The sequence below is a fragment of the Sapajus apella genome, unplaced genomic scaffold (genome assembly GCF_009761245.1).
Source record: "Sapajus apella isolate SASKATOON/1434 unplaced genomic scaffold, GSC_monkey_1.0 scaffold40, whole genome shotgun sequence".
Taxonomy (NCBI): domain Eukaryota; kingdom Metazoa; phylum Chordata; class Mammalia; order Primates; family Cebidae; genus Sapajus; species Sapajus apella.
In genome coordinates, this window is record NW_022436980.1 from 2,905,285 (window position 1) to 2,929,387 (window position 24,103).

General features: G+C 32.0%; 1 long non-coding RNA gene across 1 annotated transcript; it reads right to left on the minus strand.

Annotated features, from left to right (window-relative positions):
• Positions 1-2,134: 2,134 nt before the first annotated feature.
• Positions 2,135-17,221, minus strand: LOC116565335. Its single transcript, XR_004275393.1, has 3 exons — positions 17,211-17,221; positions 6,920-6,922; positions 2,135-2,222 (listed from the first exon to the last, which is right to left on the minus strand). It is a non-coding gene; the product is annotated as an uncharacterized LOC116565335 (long non-coding RNA).
• Between the last annotated feature and the right edge of the window lie 6,882 nt (positions 17,222-24,103).

Here is a 24,103-nt window from a genome sequence, read left to right on the forward strand (position 1 = left end):
TGAAGCTCCCTATTAAAATTTCAGTTCCATCACTGTATTCTACAGCACCAGGATTTCTGTTCTGTTTTTTATTTCTTTTTTTTATAGTTTAAGTTCTGGGATACATGGGCAGACGTGCAAGTTTGTTACACAGGCATACATGTGCCATGGTTGCTTGCTGCACTCATCATCCCATCATCTACATTAGATATTTCTCTTAATGCTATCCCTCCCCTAGTGCCCACCCACTGATAGTTCCCAGTATGTGATGTTCCCCTCCCTGTGCCCATCTGTTCTCATTGTTCAACTCCAACTTATAAGTGAGAATATGCAATGTTTTGTTTTCTATTCTTGTGTTAGTTTGCTGAAAATGATGGTTTCTAGCTTCATCCATGTCCCTGCAAAAAACATAAACTCATCTTTTTTAATGGCTGCATAGTATTCCATGGTGTATATGTGCCACATATTTTTTATCCAGTCTATCATTGATGTGCCCAAACACTTGGTTCCAAGTCTTTGATATTGTAAATAGTACTGCAATAATCATATGTGTGCATGTGTCTTTATAGTAGAATAATTTATAATCTTTTGGGTATATACCTAGTAATGAGATTGCTGGGTCAAATGGTATTTCTGGTTCTAGATTCTTGAGGAATCGCCATACTGTCTTCCACAATGGTTGAACTAATTTACACTCCTATCAACACTGTAAAAACATTCCTATTTCTCCACATCCTCTCCAGCATCTGTTATGTCTTGACTTTTTAATGATCACCATTTTAACTGGCATGAGATGGTATCTCATTGTGGTTTTGATTTGCATTTTTCTAATTACTATGGATAATGACCGTTTTTTCATGTTTTTTGGCCTCATAAATGTCTTCCTTTGAGAAATGTCTGTTTATATCCTTCTACCTCTTAGTGAGGGGTTGTTTTATAAATTTGTTTAAGTTTCTTGTTGATTCTGGATGTTAGCCCTTTGTCAGTTGATAGCTTGCAAAAATTTTCTCCTATTATGTAGGTTGCCTGTTGACTCTGATGATAGTTTCTTTTCCTGTGCAGAAGCTCTTTAGTTTAAATAGATCCTATTTTTCAATTTTGGCTTTTGTTGACATTGCTTTTGGTGTTTTAGTCATGAAGTCTTTGCCCATGCCTATGTCTTGAATTGTATTGCCTAGGTTTTCTTCTAGGGCTTTTACGGTCATAGGTCTTACACTTAAGTCTTTAATTCATCTTGAGTTAATTTTTGTATAAGGTGTAGCGAAGTGGTCCAGTTTCTGTTTTCTGCATATGGCTAGCCAGTTTTTCCAACACCATTTATTAAATAGGGAATCCTTTCCCTGTTGCTTGTTTTTGTCAGGTTTATCAAAGATCAGCTGGTTGTAGATATGTGGCATTATTTCTGAGGCCTCTGTTCTGTTCCGTTGGTCTATATATCTGTATAGGCACCAGTATCATGCTATTTTGATTATTGTAGCCTTGTAGTATAGTTTGAAATCAGGTAGAGTGATGCCTCCAGCTTTGTTCTTTTTGCTTAGGATTTTCTCGGTTATATGATCTTCTTTTTGGTTCCATATGAAATTTAAAGTAGATTTTTTTCTAATTCTGTGAAGAAAGTCAATGGTAACTTGATAGGGATAGCTTTGAATCTATAAATTACTTTGGGCTGTATGGCCATTTTCACGACATTGATTCTTCCTATTCCTGTGCATGGAATGTTTTTCCATTTGTTTGTGTCCTCTCTTAATTCCTTGAGCAGTGGTTTGTAGTTCTCCTAGAAGAGGTCCTTCACATTTCTTGTTAGCTATATTCCTAGGTATTTTATTCTGTTTGTAGCAATTGTGAATGGGAGTTCACTCATGATTTGCCTCTCTGTTTGTCTATTATTGGCGTATAGGAATGCTTGTAATCACATTAATTTTGTATCCTGAGATTTTGCTGAAGTTGCTTATTAGCTTAAGGAGATTTGGGGCTGAGAAGATGGCGTCTTCTATGTATACAATACGTTATCAGCAAACAATTTAACCTCTTTTCCTTTTTGAATACCTTTTATTTCTTTCTTTTTCCTGATTGCCCTGGCCAGATATGGAGCACAACAAGCTAAGATCCACTGGCTTGAAATTCTTGCTGCCAGCACAGAATTCTAAAGCCAACTTGGGACACTTGAGCTTGGTAGGGGGAGGGGCTCCTGCCATTACTGAAGCTTGAGTAGGTGGTTTTCTCCTCACAGTTTAATCAAAGCGCTTGGGAGGTTTGAACTAGACAGAGCCCACTGCACCTCAGCAAAGCCATTGTAGCCAGACTGCCTCTCTATATTCCTCCTCTCTGGGTAGGGCATCCCTGAAAGAAAGGCAGCAGCCCCTTTCATGGACCTATAGGCAACACTTCCATCTCCTTGAGACAGAGCACCTAGGGGAAGCGGAAGCTGTGGGCACAGCTTCAGCAGATATAAATGTTCGTGCCTGCCAGCCCTGAGGAGAGCAGCACATTTTTCAGCACAGCACTCAAGCTCTACTAAGGGACAGACTGCTTCATCATGTGGGTTCCTGACCCCCATGCCTCTGGAATGGGAGACACCTTCCAGCAGGGGTCAACAGACACGTCTTACATGTCAAGGCAGGACGATCGCTTGAACCCTGGAGGCAGAGGTTGCGGTGAGCCAAGATTGTGCCATTACACTCCAGCCTGGACAACAAGAGCAAAGCTCCATCTCAAATAAATAAATATAAATAAATAAATCCATGAAGATGAGGAAAAACCAGCACAAAAAGGCTGAAAGTTCCAAAACACCTTTTTTCCTCCAAAGGATCATAGCTCACCAGCAAGGAAGCAAAACTAGGCTGAGAATGAGTTTCAAAGCTGCCTCAGATGGCGCAGACGTGCATGCTTCCTTCTGGGACCCTGTGTAGGCTGAACTGTTCCAGAACCATAACTGAAAATACCTGTATCTAGGTGACAGGGCCACTTGAAGACCCACAGTCTGACTGTGGTTGGTGGGTCTGCCCCCTGGGACACAAATGGGTGTGGCCCCTGATGGCTTCCCAGGAAGACAGGACTACTTTGGGGCCATGACACAGAGTAGCTAGAACCAGATAAGAGAACCTCTTTAAAATCTGCGGTTGGATCAAGTTCTGCAGGTCTCAGCCTGGCAGCACAGACAGACATGTCTCCTGATGAGTCTCTCTGAGGGCAGAATTTCTCTTGGACCACAGATAGGATGGTCAAAAGCTGGGCTGCAGGAATTCTTTAAGATCTAAGACTGGACCAAAATTTACAAGTCTGTCTCTGGGGACATGGACTGGTATATCTCCTAGCAGGTCCCTGAGTGGTCAGAACTACATACAGACAGGAGCTCCCTCTGTGGCACTGCATAGAGAGTTCTCTCTTTTGGTCCAATAAGTAACAGAGACTTCTGCCTTTCAACTATTCAAATGTCATCGTGTTTGGTAGTATCGACAAAATATTTTTTAAAATCTTATAGTTTAACTCTCTCTTAGTTTCAAAATAATACCCATATGACTATTCTGAATGAGATAAATAAATACACTGTAGGTATCTTTGTGGTTATTTTGTTTTTAGAATAATTCCCACTAGGGAAGTTGGGCCCAAATACTGTGTTTTTCAAAATTTGTCCCATGAAATAATTTTTGTAAGGTTATGCCAATAATTTGATACATAATTAGGCTAATTTCTTATAGCTTACATTAATTTTAGGAATTGCTTTGCTTTTAAAAAAATTTCCTTTTAAATTATGTATTGTAATTATGTAGTTGCAAAGTTAAATATATAAAACAAGATATATTAAGGGAAGTATACCTTTGATAATTGCCACCAAACTCTCTCTCATTCTGTCTTTTCGCTATAGGCTGCCTTTTTTACTAGTTCTTGGTTTCTCATCTCATTATTTCTTTATGAACAAGTGTATACATACACCCACATATATGCATGTATATATATTATTTTCCTTACCTTTTTTCTCATTAAAGGTATATACTATGCACACTCTTCTACACCTTGCTTCATAACTAGTGTTTCTCTGAAGATGACTCCATACAATATATGTTCATTGTTCTCATTCTTTTTAGGAAAAATAAACTTTATTGTTCAGAACACTTTTAGATTTACAGAAAAATTGCAAAGGTGGAATGGAGAGTGCTTTTATACCCTGCACCCACTTTCTTCTCTTATCAATATGGTATATTTGTTACCATTAATGAACACAAACTGAGAAGTTATCACTAATGATGATCCTTAGTTTATTCAGATTTTCTTCATTTTTATCTATTGTCTTTTTTCTTTTCCAGGATTCCATCCAGGAAACCACATTTCATTTAGTTGTCGTTTCTCCTTAAACTTCTCTTGGCTGTGATGGTTTCTTAGATTGTCTTTGTTTTTCATGACCTTGACTATTTTGAAGGCCACTAGACAGGTATAGAATGTCTCTCTATTGGGATTTGTCTGATGTTTGTATAATGATTGACTGTGTTAATGTATATTTTGGAGGAATGTCATAGAGGGAAAGTACCATTTTTATGATATCATATCAGGATACACACTGTCAACCTGACTTATCACAGTTTATATTGACCTTAATCACCTGTCCAAGGCAGTTTTTTCACAGATGTTTCTACTGCAAAACTACTTTCCCCCCATTTATACACTGTAATTTTTGGAAGAAAAACATTTAGCATAGCTCATTCTTGGAGTGAGGGATAGGCTCCACTTCCTTGGGAGCAGAGGATCTGCATAAATTATTTGAATTTCTTTTTGCACGAGAAGTTTGTCTCTTCTCTCCCATTTGTAAATGATGTACTCAATCGTGTATTTATATTGTTTAAGCTCATGCATATTTGTTTTATACTTTGAATTATAATCAGATATTATTTTATTTATTTTGTTGCTCACATTGCCTTTTGTTTGGCCACTGGAAGCCCTTGTAGTTAGCTTTTGTCCTTTTAAAATACAGCAAAGGAGTGGGTCTTATTTATTTGTCTCAGCCTTCCCCTACTTTTTGGCACAATGAGGTGCTCAAGCTTCATTTTATATATATCCTGCCCCAGTTATAGGATTAGCCATTTCTCCAGTGAGCCCTGTTGTCCTTTATCGTAGAATGGTATTAGAAATCGAGATCTGGATACGAGGTGTGCTCATTGCTATTTGCATGTTATTACTTCTCAGCTCGTTCAGCTTACAGAACAAGGAGCTATATGTGGGTATACTAGCACATTTAAATATACATATTCATGAATCCTTCTGTATAAAATCATCTTCATCTGTATTATTTCATACCATTGTCTCCAACTTTCTAAATTATCACATGGTTAATTCTAGCTTCCTCCTCTTACTTCTCTTCATATTTTCACTAGTGTTGGGAGTTTAATAACAAACCTGTTAATCCAAGGAAATCAACTTTATAGACAAGAGTACAATGCTTATAAACAGTTATTTTTTTAAAACTTTAGTTGACAGAATCCAGTCATTACTGGAGTTATATTTAGTAAACACTCATTTTCCCCCAACTCCTTCCATGAGATTGTTTCCTATATTTTTAATACATTTGGATGCCTTTGTCAGTCTGCATTCTGTGATGGGATTCCCTGACCTTTTAAGTAATTACTGTTAGGGCTCATTCTTTTGTGTTATAAAGTTATGTGGGGTTTTTACGTAGTATAATGTCATGTATCAACTCTTATACTAACATGTAGAATAGTTTTACTCCTTTAAAAAAAAAAGGCTTCAGTTATACAACACATTCCCCTAACATCTAGTAATAAGTAACCTATTTCATGGCTTTATGATTTTGTCTTTTCCAGAATGTTATAAAATTGGAATTGTACAGGGTGTCATTTCATTTTGGCTCATGGCTCTGGAGGCTATAAAGAAAGCATGGTATGACACCTACTCCTAGTAAAAGCCTCAGGAAGCTTCCATTTATGGCAAAAGGCAAAGGGGAAACCAGTGTAACACATGGCAAGTGCAAGAGCAAGAGAGAGGCGGGGAGGTGGTGCCTTACTTTTTTTAAACAATCAGATCTTGTGTGAACTCAGAGAAAGAACCCAGTCATTACTGTGAAGAGGATACCACACCATTCATGCGGGGTCCACCCCCATGACTCACACACCTCTCACCAGGCCCCACCTCCAACATTGGGGATTAAATTTTGACATGAAATGTGGAGGGGGAACATTCAAACCATATCATTTTTTCCCCTCGTCTCCCAAATCTCAAGTTCTTCTTACAGTGAAAACTGATCTTGATTGCTTTCACGTTTTAACAATTATGAAGAGGTTTCTGTTAACATTTGTGAGGAAGTTCTTGCATAGACACAGATTTGCAATTCAGTTAGCTAAATCCTTAGAAATATGATCATTGGATCACACAGTAAGAGTGAAACTGGTGAAGTTAATTTTAATAATATATTTTACTTAACATATCCAAAATATTTTCATTTCAATGTATAGTTTAGAAATTTTCAATAAGGTATATTATATTTTTTTTGTACAAAGCCTTTGTAATCCGGGTTGTATTTTATAGCCTCAACACATTCAATATGGACTATTCACAATTTAATTATTCAATAGCCACATATGATTAATGGCTACTGTCCCAGGCAGTAATGTTAGAGCTATAATTTGTGTTTTTTTTAGCTTATATAGAATGTTGAAAAAGAGATTCTATATTTTATTCTGCTGGCAAAGTTACAAGTTTGTTACATTTTTATTTTAATCTACAGCTCTCAAATTTTTAATGTCAAAACTATTTGTGAATGTCCTTATACATTTCGAGGAATTAGTATTTTTATATTGGCCCCAATTCTAATTTTTCAATTTTTATTAACTTAGTATAGACTTATGGTTCCAATGTATTATTGATATTTTAGCCATATAAAATACATTTTAGTACTAGTTTTTGGCTACTACCTATAATTTTGTTTTAACACACCCTATATTTTCATGAGGGTAACTAAATTACCTCAGTAATTTCTTGGTATATCACAGTGAGGTACTTATACAAGATTTTTAGAATAAGGGACTATGATATATTAACCATTAACAAGCATGCTATGGCAAACTCATTTTTGTTTCTTCTGATTTTGTTGTGTGTCAATCCTCCAAATATTTATTTTTATTTTTAATTATTATAATATATAACAGGTATATTTATTGGTGAGGTATATGTGATGTTTAGATACAATATTCAATATGTAATAATCATACCAGGATAATTAAGGAATCCATCACTTTAAGTATTTATAATTTCTTTGTGTTGGGAGCATTCCAATTCCACTCTTTTAGTTATATTAAAATATGCAGTAAATTACTGTCAACTGTAGTCATCCCCTCATCTTATTTATTCTAGATCTTATTTTTTCTATCTAACCATATTTTTGAACCCATTAACCACCCACACTCCTGCCACCTCAGCTTCCCTTTCTAGCCTGTGGCAATCATGATTTTACTCTCCCCATGAATTCAATTGTTTTAATTTTTAGTTCCCACATATGCCACTTCTCCAGTTCTTATTAGGGGCATGCCTTTGTTACTCAACGAGCACAATTATTTTCTTCTTGTGATGGCTTTTCTCAAGAAAATTGTAATAAACGTCATTATAAGATACCCAGCAAATTTTTTAGTTAATTGTCATCATTGCTAGTTTCTAGAAAACTTTTGACGTTGAAGTTTTTTAAAAAACATTTTAGCTTTGTATCTAGGTAATTGGTACAGAATTTCACAATGGTTTAGGCCTGTCACAAAGTCATATTTCCTACAGTTGTTAGGATAATTTTTTTTTTTTTGAAATGTGGTTTTATCCAGCATGCCGTTTTCTTCCATGAATTTACAATTTAGCTTTTGTGTTAACAGAAAACCTTATTAATCCAACATTACTTTATTTAGGAAAGCAAAAGGACTGCTAGTCCCTAGATACCTAGATGCTATGTTATTTTATTTAAAAATTTAGATAATCTCATGAAAGTTAATTGCATTCTGGTTCTCCCCCTCCTTCTTTGGTCCCATGTGTTAAGAATTAATAAGATTTTTACTGCATTATTTTAGCATTTTTCTGATACCAAAATTAAGCTTATAAAATTGTCATTTCTTGGGTAACTTTTTTTACTTTTAAATGATAATAGTTTTCTCATTATTATCAAATGTTCTACTTGCTCTCCATGATGTCTTAAATTATGACCAATATCTATATACATAATTTTATGGATTTATATCTTTGTTTAATTAAACGCATTTTTCTAATTTTACCAGAAAGATAAATTAGGAAGTACTTATTTTCTTTCAAATCTATTATTCTGTTTATAGAAAGAGTCACTGTAGATTTTCTTTAAGCAGCACACACACTTCATGCCACAATGCTGCAATATGTCTTATCTGGGCATGTTTTCATACAGAAAGGCAGAGCAAAAGATGAAGGAGAGAGACAGTAAAACATAAGGGAGGTAAATGGTAACTGGAGAAAAGGAGGAAAGGAATCAAAAGCACGGTAAAGAAGGTCTTACCTTAGCAATTAGGAACTCTATATTTTCTATAAATATCTTTAACCTTTAGATGATTAAGAGTTAGCAAAGACTGGCACTAACTTAGGAAAATTAAAGACTTCCATATTTATGGATAAGATATGGACAAATTCAGAAACATCTATGCCCTTTCGCCACCTCATTTGTGATCACTATGAAAAGCTAAAATAATGTAGAAATATACCTGAGCTTAGAAAATAGGAAAGAGTAGCATTCAAGTGCTAGCCCTGAGCTTGTACCCCACCACAACTCACTGTGTGTTAAGAAAAACTAATGAAATGAAATCAGTACCTAGATACAGACAGGGCACATTTCTGAATGTTATGGACTGAAAAGATGGGAGGAGCATTCAGGCTAAAATATGGTAACAAGCCAAAACTAAAACATTACATATGGATTACAAAAGCCAATTGGATTTCAAACTTCTCTCAAACATTAACCTTAAAATAAAATTTATGTAGGTTTGTTTGGTGAATTTGTCCACTTCTCAAGGACACAGAGATGATTGCTCAGTTATGAAATTATACAGACAGCAGAAAAATCATGTGCCTTATTGAAAATGTTCTTGAGGCAGTCAGTAATTGAGCGGCAAGACAATTTCAAACCTCTAAAAGTAAAATTTTGATAATTATTGACACCTGTTAAATATAAAATTCATATTATTTTCAACTAATTTTATTTGTATTAACTTATCATGGGCATAAAATGAAAAAAAAATCACTGCAGAACACTCATAATAAAAAGCAGTAGTGTTTCCTAACCTCATAGTCCCTTTCTTGAAGATAGCTGCTTTCCATTCTTGAAGCTGTTTCTTTTGGTGTTTTAATCCACATTTCTCTGTAACATGCTTATAATTCTATTTCTTAAATTATGAAATTGAGATATTATGTATTGGCTTTCTTTTATTAGAGCTATCAGCTGTCTTTTATTTTCTCCTATCTTTCTAGGAGAATGATTCCACATTTTTAAATTAAACATAAAAATTTTATTATTTAACATACAAAATTTGTTCTTTATTTGGTTAACTAATTTATACATTATAATTCTGCAAATCTAATTCCTTCTTGAGCCAAGTAGTGTACGATGATTATTTTTTCTTTATCATACAAATATTGTTTTCATGGAATTAAGAATTATTTCATTATTTAACATCTTAGTTTTCTATGAGATAGTATATTTTTCCCTAAGACTTGAATAGATCTATCAGAAGCCTAACAAATTTTCCTAATATACATACATATTTCTTTCCTTTTCCTTTATTATGATTATTTCCATTATCATTATTTTAATCACAGGGCGTTCCTTCTTCAGCTTTTTTATCTTTTCCTAGAATTTGTGCTGGATATTTACTTGTCATAATTCACAATGTAGTCCTGAGAGATTTTGTGTTATTTGTGTTTATAGCACCATGTCCTTCTGTATGCTTTGCTCTCTTGCTTTGCTAAATACACCTCCTCGGAACTTCCAAAGAGTCTTTGAGAGGTATATTTTTTGGATTATTGCAGTCTAAGATTGAGATTATTCTATCTTCTCTTATTATGTATAATTTTTTGAATGGAGAATTGTACGCTGAAAATCGCCTTTTTTCTTAGAATCTTGAAAATATTGCTCTATTTTATTTTGATATTAAGAACATTGTTTACTTTCTGGCTCCTATCACTTTGCTGTTTTTCTGTGGAACTTCCAGGTTGTTCTTTATCCTTTTTTTCTGAAATATTACAATAATTTGTCTTTGTGGGAGGGTTGACTACTAAACAATGTACAGGTATAGGGAATAGGTTTACTGTTTTAATAGCAGCATATAAATATTTTTGTGTAAAACTTCTATTTTATGTCCCATATTCCATGTACCTATGTGAGTCTGGAGATGCTACAGTACTAATGCAGTCAGATGTTACAATAATTTCCCCATTGTAGGCACTTAGTAACATGTCAGTGCTCCTCCTTTGGGTTTTTGACATCTTAAATATATTTATATCTCAAATTTACTTTAGCTTCTCCAGTTTTCATTGTCTTTTTATGTTAATACTGGTTTAGGTCATTTAGTATCCTTTTAGCAGGGTCTATATTGTGAGTAGAGAGAAATCATGTTGTCAATTTACTATTATTAATAGAAAATAAAGCTGATTTGTGGTCAGCAAATCTGATTACAGAGTAACACATGAAAATAAAGCATAGTTCAAAGAAATAATTTTAATCATAATATTAAATAATAACAAAGTTGGTATAAATTACTGATTATACAAAAAAAAATAATGTGGGGCAAAAGAAATAGGTAAATTTTCCTTATGTATTCATCTTTAACAAAGGAATTTATTATATATGTCTTTATATAAAATATTGATATACAAGGAAACACTTGTTCAAGTATGTTCGTAATAGTAGAAAGAATGAAACTTTCCAAATACTAGAAAGTTGCTTTATAAAATTCAAATTTTGCTTTTGGCAAAATACTCTTAGTAAATTAAGAATAATAGGATAAGATGTCCTGTTCTGGCTTTGAAGGAGTTTGGGGCATATCTAAGCACCTGCCAACAGCAATTGGAATTGCTGGATAAAAGTTTATTATGGAGACATTAGAAGGCTATGTTTCTCAGGTAATTAGGACTTGAAGGAATAAAATCTTAAATAGTGGAGCCATTCACAGGTGAGAATATTTCATGTGCATTGTTCATAAATTAGTAAAATATTATCTATTAATATAAACAGTAAAGAGAAAAAAATGGTAATAGAAAGAGATTTGTGTGTGTACTAGTTACAATATTCTTCAGGCATGTGTTTTAAAATAATTAAATGAAAATAGGTAACAAGACTGATGCTTTTATCAGAGAATTTTATTATATAAACAAAAATGCTAAGGGAAAATCTGGTACTGAATAAAATCAATAATTAAAATTTAGAAGTCAATATTCATGCATTTTTGGTCAGGTTCCCAAGAAACAGATACTGAAATGAGTGCAACTGATTTGTGTGCAACTGATTTATTAGAAGATATTTCCAGAAAAACTATTGGCCTGAGAGTGAGAAAGTAGGACCAGGAAAAAAAAAAGGAAGCTTTTCTTTTCCAAGGGTAAGGCCGTAAGTAAAACTAGAATTCAGGGGAATTCTAGAGAAAGTGTAGATCACATGGAAATTCTACTCCTATCAGAAGTAAGAGAACAGAAGTGTTTACATCTTATAGCCCTCTGCTTGTCAATTCTTCATTAAAGGTTTACCTCAGGGGGATGAAAATACCAGGTATGCAGAAAAGGTAGCAAAGGAAGCTTGAGGGTAGTTCTGTAACTAAGAGATAAAGGTGTTAGATGTCTGCATATACAAATAGTATCTATTAAATGGGTTTATTATCATATTAGACATGGCAGAATAAATGATTATAGATAGAGAGCTCAGTCAGTAGAATATTTTTATACTGAAGTATGTATCTATATACACACAAAATAATAGGTAATATGAAAAAAATACAGAACTTGATAAAAGTGACTAAAATAAATATAACTAGAGTCCCATATAGGATAGAAAGGGAGTATAAAACAGAAAAAATATTTGAAATGTAAACAGCTAAGAATCTCCAAATTGACAAAATCAATAAATAATAATTCAAAAAATTTGAAATATTCTAAGAATGGCAGCCAGGAAATATACAAGGAAGAATACATAGAAACCTCATAACAAAACTTTTGAAAACTGATGACAAAAGAAAATCTTAACAGCTAGATTAAAAAGGAAGCATTAACTTGAAAGGAAAAACAATCAAATGGATTAATGACATCTAAATACTTACAATAGCAGCTAAAGACAGTAGAATGGCAACTCAAAGAGGATAAAATTAAATGTGTACCAACTTAGAATTTTAGACCTAGCAAAATTATCCTTCAAGATAGAAGGCCAAATAAAGACATTTCCAAGGAAGAGGAAGAAATATGTGAGATAATTTTCCACCCATGAACCCATCATAAAAGAAATACAAAGGAATATGTTCAGGCAGTAAGAATATGTAAGCAAACAAATCACTATAAGACAGGAAGAAATGAGCAAAAATTAAATGGCAAACATGCAGGCAAGTATGACTAAATATCGATGGGAAGAAATAATTATGATATTTTTAAGGTGCTTAAATATATACTGTAATGAAAGGTATGGAAACAGTAACAGAAAAAGCAGGCAAGTTGTATTTTTGAGGTTTTATTATTTTCTGGAAGGTAGTAAATGTACTATGGTAGACGATGATAAATTAAGGATGCATTTTGAAATCACTAAATGCATCCTTGTTTTATCATCCTCTAACATAGTACATCACTAAGTCATTTATATGACAGTGATTTCAAGGGTGCATTTTGAAATCATTAAGTCATACACAATTAGTCCGATATACTAGCCACTAGTTGTGTATCACTGGTGAGTACTTATGCTTACCAATATACTAGCAACTAACAATGTACAACTGTTAAAATATGACTAGACCAAATTGGGATGTGCTATAAGTATAAAATAATGTAAAATATCTTATTAATGATTTTATACTGATTATAAGTCACTGCAATAGTATTTTAGGAGTATTGTGTTAAATAAAATTTATTGTTAAAATTTATTTTTTTCTTTACTTTTTTAATGTGATTATTAGAAAATTTTAAATTACATAGATGACTTGCCTTATCTTTTTTTTCCTTTTTTTTTTGAGATAGGATCTACTCTGTCACTTAGGCTGGAGTGCAGTGATGCTATCATGGCTCACTGTAGCCTCAACCTCCTGGGCTTAAGTGATACTCCCAGTTTAGCCTTCTGAGTAGCTGGGACAACAGACACACAGTAGAGACAGGGTTTAGCCATGTTGCCCAGGCTGATCTCAAACACCTGGGCTCAAACAATACTCCTGCCTCAGACTCCCAAAGTGCTGGAATTATATGCATGCCACACCTGGCAAAGGTGGCTTAACTTATATTTCTATTTGACAGTGCTGCTTCAAGGTGATTACGAAAGGAATGATTAAAATGTGTAATTAATATGTTAAATGTAAGTTAGAATAGAAATAGCATATCATATAATATATATACAAAAGAAAAAACAAATTAGAGAAAACGGAATAAAAACATGATAAGTTGAATAGAAAATAAATGGTAAGATGGTAGATACAGATAAATCAGTAATTATATAAAGTGTAAGTGTATTAAATAATCAATTTCAAAACAAAAGAAATATGTATGGATAACAATGTGAAATCCAAACACATGGTAACCAGCATAAACATATAAACATAGAAGTAAAAACATCATATTTCACAGATTAAAAAATGATGAAGAATCTGTACGCTACAAATAATAATCAAAAGAAGGCAAGAGTAGTCATATTAATGTTAGATAAGAAGTCACTAAATATAACTAGTAATAAGAAGTGACTTCAAAATAATGAGGTCAATTAGCAGAAAAACAAAAATGATAAGTTGTATGCATTAATTACACAATTTTAAAATATATTAATAAATGTGACAGAAATAAAAAATAAATGTTCAATTGAGAATGCAACAGTACTATTTCCATAACTGATAGCAAAACAAATACAAAATCAATAAGCATATAGAGCTGGAAAACATAATTTAATGATAGAATTGCAAATTACATATATAAAGGAATATATGTGTGTGTGTTTGTGTGTGTGTGTGTTTCTCTCAATATGGAACATTTTGAAAAATCTGATTATAACTGTTAAGCTACAAAAGATTATTTTAAAAATTTCAAAATTGAAACTTATTTCCGGATAGGTTCTTTGAACTTAATCCAGCTAAACTAGAAATAAATAATACAAAGATGATAAAGATGCTAAAATGTGTATTTTTTACATACATACAGCTCAAAGAATAAACCATATTGGAAATTTGAAAATATGTTGATCCTTAAATGATAGCAGAAAGAAGACATAAAAAATTTTGAGATACAGCCAAAGCTTTACTTAGAGGGAAGTTTGAGTCTTAAATATCTATTAGAAAACAAACTCTAAAGAAATTAAAAATGACTTATTTCAAGTAGATTAAAAAGACTATAAAGAAATCACCAAAATTATAGGAAAAGTAAATGATAATCAGGAAATCAAATAAGTATTAAATGATGAATGAATTTCCTGAAAAGCAGACTCTGTGGTAGAAATTAGCACACATGTCTTCTTCTATAGTGATGGGAAGGGAAGGAAGCAGAATTGGGTAGACAGAGACTTAAACAATGATACAGTATCAATAGAGTACTGAAACTTAGATTACTCATCAGATTTGGTAAAAGGGCAAGGCCTTTATTGATTAGTCTCCAAATTGCTGAACACAAAGCATCCAGGAAGTAGCTTCAGTTTATAGTTTAAATGATTCTTGCTCTTTCTCCCTCATGGAAGTGTCCTTCCTTTAGGAATCAGGACCTTCAAGCTTACAGATCCCAAAGCAGTGGAAATGGTCAGCATAAATTCTTTAAGTAGATACTTAGAATCCATGAAAAGCAGGATCAGTCTAGCTTCCATCTATTAGTTTTGAGGCCCATGTATTCCATCTGTTAGGGACAAAGCCCAATACAAAAGTCATTAATTTAAACTTTACACTGTATCCTGTAGTATGGCACCTTATCCTTACCAAGTAAGGTCTTGAAAACAGGTGCTTCAGCTGTGTGTGCAGGACTGCTCCATTACTCTATGAATCTAACGGCATATGAAACTCTCAGAGGATCCCATGAGCATGTGCCCACTTTGGCACCTTTCTGTGTGTAGTGACTCTTTTGGCTGGTATAGTATTCAGTTGGATCCAAAGACAATCCTTCAAAAGAAATGCTGACTGAGACTCAGCGGTCATAAAAGAAACTCACAACAGAATCTGTTCTTACTAAACAAAATCACTTGTCTTCCAAGATAGAAGGGGTCCTATTAACTCAACTTGCCACTGAGTAGCTGGTTGTTTTTTCCATATAGATTGGTCATATTAGTGATTCCATATTGACTTATCTTGCAGGCAGGTTGAATTCTGAGCCATGGCAGTAGCTAGATCACCTTTGATGGTAGTGGGAGTACAGCTATTGGGCCCATTTATGGCCTTCATCCATAAGTTGCATGGCTATGATGTTCATGTGTCCACTGTGCCAGCATTCATTGTAGCCTACAAGAGAGGGTGGCTAAGGTCGACTAGTACAATCATTTTTTCCATTGTTTAATGTATTTCCTGCCCCCCCTGGAGAATTCTCTCTATTGGGATTAACATATTCATTTTGTATATGAAAAATATTTATACTTTGTTTTCATTCTCACATGTTCACAAGCCAATAATCAAAATCAATTCATATTAAAAGGAGGATGGTTGCATCTGTACTGAACATGTACAGACTCTTTCCTGTCATTATTCCCTAAACAATGCAATATAATACCTATTTATATAGTGCTTACATTGTATTAGGCATTACACATAATCTAGAGATGATTCAAGGTATCTGGGGAGATGTGTGTTGCTTAAATGAAAATAGGACACCATTTTACATAAGTGACTTGAGCATCAGTCGGTTTTGGTAAATGCAGGAGTAGGGGTTGTGGGGATGTTCTGGAAGCAATCCCTCATGGATACCTAGGGACAACTGTATTTGTTTCTTTTGTACGGGAGTATAGTAACTCTATGAGGGTACCATAATACTTTTAGAGTGTTGGATATATCCTCTATCTTGTTCTGGTACTGATTACGTGAATGTGAAATTCCATTGAACTACATATATAATTTTCCATATTCTTTATTTCTATTGTTTTGATTAAAGAATTATTTACAAAAATATTGGAAGGATACATCCTTAACATGAAACAAGCATGATTATTGTCAAAATGATATTGTGCTAGTGATGGTTCCAATAACCCAGGGAACAACAACAAAAAATCCCCTTTTTCACTACCAGTGTTTAATAATTTTATGGAAGTTCTATATGATGCAATATGTTAAGAAAAATAAATTAATGGTGTAACTTTTAAGAGATGATTTCAAAATTGTCATTATATATAAGTAACATGTTTGACAATTTGAAAAACTAAGAGCTTTCACTACAAATTATCACACAATAGAAATAGAGAGGTTTGCTTATGTAAAAAATATATGTACATAATGTCCTTTCTTAGTTACATTAACCTGTTAGAACATAAGGTAGAAAAATAAACATGTTAATAATAGTTATAAGATTCAATTTATGCCTGATATTTAAGAGTAATTATTGTAATTATTGTTTCCTTTCACTATTAAATTTTGATGGTTTGAATAGCAATCATGTGCCTACATTAATAATAAGCAATAATAAATATAAGTAGGCCTAATGAGAGATGTAAGATAAGTGCAAAAAAACTACCAAAATAATGAATATAGGGAGGCAAATACCAAGATTAAATACTAAGAATATTAACTCTCTATATAATACAGTTTATAAAATTATATAATTCCATTCAAAATATCAATGGGTATTTTTGAACAGTTAAAAATATTTTAAAGACCATCTTGAAAATTATTGATTATAAGATTCTGTAAATTCTGAAGAGAAAAGACTAGTGAGAGGTGGTTTGTATTGGTTAATATTGAGTTGGTATTAGAATGCCAGAGTCATTAAAATTAGTATGCATAAAAACTGACTGACAAATAGTATCACAAAGAAAGCAGAAAAATAGATCTGACCACATTGATATATAGAATGTGAAACAATTTATATAAAGTCAATACTGAAAGTTAGATGTATTTGGGGAAAAGATTAATTCTGAATGGTTAAATAGTTAAAACTGAAAAGGAGGGACAACCATAAAATGTCTAAAGGAAAATAAATGCTTGGGTTTCAGAGAAAATATAGTATGTAAAAAAGAAAAATCATACAGCCACATTGATATTTTCTATAAAAATTAAAATTGATATATACTATAAAGTTATCAATATTAACATCGGAAACTTAAAATCATAAAGTGTTTGCAATGTTTAATAGCATCGTTATATAATATAACAATTAGTAACAAAATAGATGAATAAACTAATAAAAATAGCCAAAATGTATGTACAGGTTATTATTAATAATTAGAATTATTAGTCATTAATAATGACAAAACCACCTAGTTAAATTGTCCTTTATGAAATTCAAAGAGATACACATTAACAAAATGAGAGTCTCTAGTTAGTCTACACTCTTTAACTTTTAATAGGTTAATCCATGAATCTATGCAGTTCCTCTAGGATTTTTTAGTTTTTGAAGTGAATTTTAAAAATTATTTTGACAGATCAGTTACATCCCTTGTTCCCATTTTTGAAATTACCATCTAAGGGTGAACTTGGCCTTTTGTGGACTAATCAAGAATAACAATTTAGAACCAATGATATCTAGTACAGGCGTATGTCACTTAATGATGGGGATATGTTCTGAGAAATGCATTGTTAGGAGATTTTCTCCTTGTATCAACATCATAGTAAAAATACAGCAGTACAATCTTTTGAGACCTCTGTTGCATATGCTAACCATTCTTGATCAAAATGTCATTATAGAGCACATGTCTATATCAGTAGAGTATTTTTATTCTTATGAAAGAATTTTAATAGTTAAAATTTTATTTTATTCTCGTGCTTTTTTTATTGCATTCCTATTTACAAATTTCATTCTTTCTGATCACACAATAAAGTTAAATATAAATGGAGTATGATTGCTATTTATTTTTTAGCCCTAGTTTATTTGCAAAATGCTGTATTTTATAAAGTATAGAAATTTGTTAATGTCAGGAAGTCATATATGCAAATAAAATAATTATGCTTAATTATAAATAGAATAATTACAGTACATAATGATCATGAATTTCATATCTCTAAAAATAGGCTTAAAATAGATGAAGCAAAAAAGCAAAGAATTTCAAGGAGTGACAGATTTCTTATAGTGTAAACATTTGCCACCTAATTCAGAATAAGAGGAATAATAAAAGAGAAAATTAGCGAAGATACAGAAAAATCGTGCAAAAATTAATAACCTTAGTGCAATTGATTTTTTATAAAGAACCTGCATAAAACAAATAAAGAATAACTATTATTGTAAAGCACATATAAAACTGACCACATATTCGGTCATAAGAAAATGTAATGAATGACAAAAACTAAAATTTTCCTCACCAAATTATCTAAAAAGAAAGTATTATAATTAGAAATAGTAATTAAAGTTGGTCAGTAAAATTCAATAAAGTTAGAATCCAAAGGTATACTTTTAATAACTTATGAATTAAAAATTCTAATCAAAATAACAAAATATTTAGACATGAACAACAGATTTGCAGGATAAAACTTTATTTTAGATGATATAGATAGCCTTAAATCCATTTATCAGAAGACAATTATAAAAAGAATAATAAAGTTTGAGACTTTTGCTTCAGAACATGGAAATAAGAACTGTATTTAACCTGTTATGCAAAATAACTATAAAACTCAACAAAATATATAAAGCAATAATTTTCAAACATTAGAATATAGGCAGACAAGACAGTGAGATATGAGGAAAAAGTAACAAATAATGTTAGCTGTATCATTACCCCAACTCAATGCTTGAAGAGCATTTCCAGGATGCAGAGCAGGGAGAAGAAAATAAATTCATTCCAAGTGTTAGCAGGGTTGAATTCAGGCATTTGGAGTCAAGATGATGAAAATTCACGGAAAAAGAGTACTAGAAAAAAGAAAATTGCACAGAATACAGAGCTCTAGAGATCTGCATAGGATTCCCCCAGAGTCTTCAGATGAGTACTGATGAATGCATGTAGGTGTGGAAACTAACACAGCTGGGCAAATTCCAATTAGAAAGAAGCCTGTGGAACAATCCTTACACAGGACCAGGATGAGTTGATGTTCTTATTAGTCAGAGTTTTTATTAGTCAGTGCCTAGTATAAAGGCTGTCTGAACTTACCTAAAAAATCTTAAAAACAAGACTTAAAAGAAACAAAATGTTTCAAAGTAATCTACCTGCATAATAGAACAAAGCCCAAAATTATTTAAAGAAATTAAGAAATTTAGTATTCAAAATATAAAATTGAGAAAGACTGACATCAAATAAAAAATAACCAGATAGGAAAAGAAGCATATAAATCCAAACCATAATGAGGAGAAAAATCAATCATTAGAACTAGAACAAGAAATAACAGACATTGGAGAATTCACAGAAAAGAACATTAAAAACAGATTATAAATATATACTATGCTCACAGTGATAAGGAAAACATGAGCTTGTTAAAGAGAGATATGGAACATATAAAAAGGAATCAAATCAAGCTGCTTGCAAAAAATAGACTACATAAAATGAAAAATACACTGAGCAGATTAAACACTCTGGAATAAAATATTAGTGATCTTGAAGACATGGCAAAAAGGAACAATATGGCAATAAATTGTGAGTAAATATCAAACATCTTAATATATGTGTCATTGGAGTTTCAAAAAAATAGAAGAGAAAAAGTTAAAGATATTTTAAGACATGTCCACAATTTTCCTTATTTGATAATATTCTAAAACCACAAACCAAGAAACCCAGTGAACTACAATTAGAAGAAATCTATACCAACGCATGTCAAAATAAAGTTGTATTAAACCAGTGATACAGAAAATCTTCAGAGAAGCCAAAGGTAGGGAAAAGCCCTATTATACAGAAGAAGAAAATAATAGTAATAAAAGGCCAGAACCAAATGGATTCACAGCTAAATTCTACCAGATACTGAAAGAAGAACTGGTACTAATTCTACTGAAACTCTTCCAAAAGATTAAGAAGAAAATCCTCACTAATTCATTCTGTGAATCCAGTATCACCTTGATACCAAAGCCAGGAAAGAACCCACCAAAAAAAGGAAACTGCAGGCCAATAACCATGGCAAATATAAATGCTACAGTCTTCAATAAAATACTGGCAAACTGAATCCAACAGGCATATGAAAAAGATAATTCACCATGATCCACTGGTTTTCATCCCAGTGATGCAAGGATGGTTCAACACATGCAAGTCAATAAATATGATTCACCACATAAACAGAATTAAAAAGAAAAAAACATATGATCATCTCAATAAACACAGAAAAAAATGATAAAATTCAGCATTCTATCATGATAAAAATCCTCAACCAACTAGGCATAGAAAGACCATATCTAAAAATAAACAAAAGCCATATATGACAAAACTGCAACCAGCATTACACTGAGTGAGGAAAAGTTGAAAGCATTCCTGTGCAGAACTGGAACAAGACAAGAATGCTCACTTTCACTGCTTCTATTTAGCAGAGTACTAGAAGTGCTAGCCAGAGCAATCAAGCAAGAGGAATAAAGAGCATCAGAGTGGAGAAGAGGAAGTCAAACTATTTCATCTATTGATGATGTAATGCCAAAAACCCTAAGGATCCTTGAAAAGACCCCTAGATTTGGTAAACGAACTCAGTGAAGTCTCATATTATGCAATCATTGTGCACAGATCAGTAACAATGTTATATATCAATAAGGACCAACTTGAAAGTGAAATAGAAAACTTGATTCTATTTACAATAGTTACAAAACAAAACCGCAGGAATACACTCATCTAAGAAGGTGAAACATCTGTACAGGAGCACTATAAAATACTATTAAAAGAAATCATAGATGACACAAATAAATGAAAAAACATCCAAAGCTCATGAATTAGAAAAAATCAATATTGTGAAAATAACCATGCTGCCCAAAACAATCTACAGATTCAATGGAATTCCTATCAAAATACCAATGTCATTTTTCATGTAACTAGAAAAAACAATCCAAAAACAAATATGAAACCAAAAACAAGACTGAATATCCAATGCAATCCTAAGCAAAAAGAACAAATCTGGAGGCATCACATTATCCAACTTCAAATCACATTACAAGGTTATACTAACCAAAACAGCATACTACTTGTATAAAATTACATGCATAGAATGATAGAATAGAACAGAGCATGCAGAAATAAAGCCACACACCTACAATCATCTGATCTTTCACAGAGTTGAGAAAAAACATGTCCTGAGAAAAAGACACCCTATTTAATGAATAGTGCTGGGAAAATTTGATAGCCATATGCAGAAGAATGGAACTGGATTTCTATCTTTCAGCATACACAAAAATTAACTCAAGGTGGATTGAAGACTTAAGTGTTAGATCTGAAGCCATAAAATTTCCAGAAGCAAACTTAGGAAAACTTTTTCTGGATGTTGGCCTGGGCAAAGAATTTATGACTAAGACCCCACAAGCAAATGCAACAACAACAACAACAGAATAAATGAGTCCACTGCACCTGGCCACAAAAATATTCTTAACAAAGTTTTAGCAAATTTCATTAACAAAATATATGAAGGTAATACACCTTGGTTTACACCTGGAATGCAAGGTTAGTTTGGCATTCTGAAATAAACCAATATTCACTACATTAAATGATAAAAAAGGAAAAACCATATGAGCATTGTCATATGTATAAATAAATCATTTAATAAAATTAAACATCAATTCTTTGACTAATAATTCACTGCAAATATAAGACAGAAGTGAACTTTCTTAACCTGTTAAAAAGCATATATTTAAAACTTGCAGCTAGCATCATACTTAATAGTGAAAACTGAATGTGTTCTTTCTAAGATCAGAGAAAACTGAGAGCGTTTCTTTCTACTTCTATTAAACATTGGACTGGAAGCTGAAGCTAGTTCAAAAAGACAGCAAAAATAAAAAAAGAAAATAAGATAAATCTAGACTTAAGAGGTGAAATTCTCTTTAGTTGCAGACAACATAATTATTTGTGTACAAAATTCTAAGAAGCAGATTAAAAAACTTCTATAATTAATGTTGCAGGATGAAGATCATAATACCAGCAATGATTGTATATAGACTAGCAATAAACAATAGAAGTCAAAATTGAAAAATAATTCTATTTAAATATTATTAAAATATGAAATATGGATTACTTTAACAGAATATGTGCAAAATTCTCAATTTAAGAACTATAAAATATAGTTTCTGACTTATGATCATTTGACTTAGGATTTTTCACCCTTACAGTGTACAAAAGGAATACACATTTATTACAATCCTCAATTTATAATGAATTTATTAATACCTGACCTCATTGTATATAGAGGTTAAATAATTTTTAACTGTATGCTTTAGTAATAATTTTTAAAACACAGGAAATATAGATTATTTTCATAAGTGCCAAAGTTACTAATTTATAAATCAATTAAAATCTAGAATAAACTTATAATTATTCATTTATCAAAATGTATTAACACATGACCCTATTGTAAGTCAAAGAGTGCTTGTATTGCTGAGAAAAATAAAATGGCACAAATTGAGAGAGCTACCATGATCATGGTTTGGAATGCTTAATATTGTCAAGATGTTAATTCTCTCAAACTCTAACTGTATATTCAATGCAAAACTGATTAAAGTCCTATAAATTGTTTTATTTTGTGGAAATTGACAGATTCTAAAAGTTCTATGAAAAGGCCAAAGACCTATAATATTAAAAAACAATTTTTAAAATTATGAACAAATTTGGAAGAGTATTTTATTCAAAACTTAATACAATGTTACATCTATCTCCACATCACAGCATGGGCATAAAGACATACTTAGGTCATAGTAGAACAAAAACTCTCCAAAATAGATTCTCACCCATAATGTCATTTGATTTTGAGAATGGTGCTATGTCAATTTGATGAGTAAAAGACAATCTTTCAAGACATGATGTTGGATATACAAATTAAAAAAAAAAAAGTTTTTGACTCCTATGCTACAATACTTAATATGGATCATGGATCTAAATATAAGATCTAAAATTCTGTAATTTCTAAAATAAAATATAGGAGCAAACCTTAATGACTGTGAGTTAGGCAAAAATGTTTAAGTATGAGATAAGAAAGAATAAACTGTAAAAATATAATACATTGTCTTTCACCAAAATAAAAAATGCTTTTCAAAAGATAGTTAAGAATTTATAAATAATAGCTATATACTGTGAAAATGTATCTGTAAAACTTTTATCTAAGAAAGGATATGTGTCTATGATATTTAAAGAACAATAGCAATCCAATATGACAAACAACAAACTGGAAAAATATTTGAATAGATATTCCACCAAAAATATATGGATTAAAACAATAAATAGATGAGAAGAGGCTTAATAAGTAATTAGATCAGTGCAAATTAAAACCATTATGAGATAACTATACCACCCTCTAAAACAGATAAAATTTAAAAGGCTCTTCCTACCAAGTGCTGACAAGAAATTGCAGCAACTGGAATTCTAATAAACTGCTTGTGGAAATATAAAATAATACAACTATTTTGGAAAACAGTTTGGCATTTTTGTAAAAAATTAAGCACGGCTATATCATGTGAAATAGCCATTACATTTCTAGATATTTAGCCAAAACAAATACCTATACACACTATTCTTTATGGCAGTTTTATTTGTAATAGAGAGAAACTGGAGGCAACTCAAAGTTTTTCAAATTTGAACGGATTAACAAAGTGTTGTATAATCTGTTAAATCAAAATAAATCAAAATAATACTTAGCAGTAAGAAGAACAAGCTATAGACACATGTCTCAGCATAGATGAA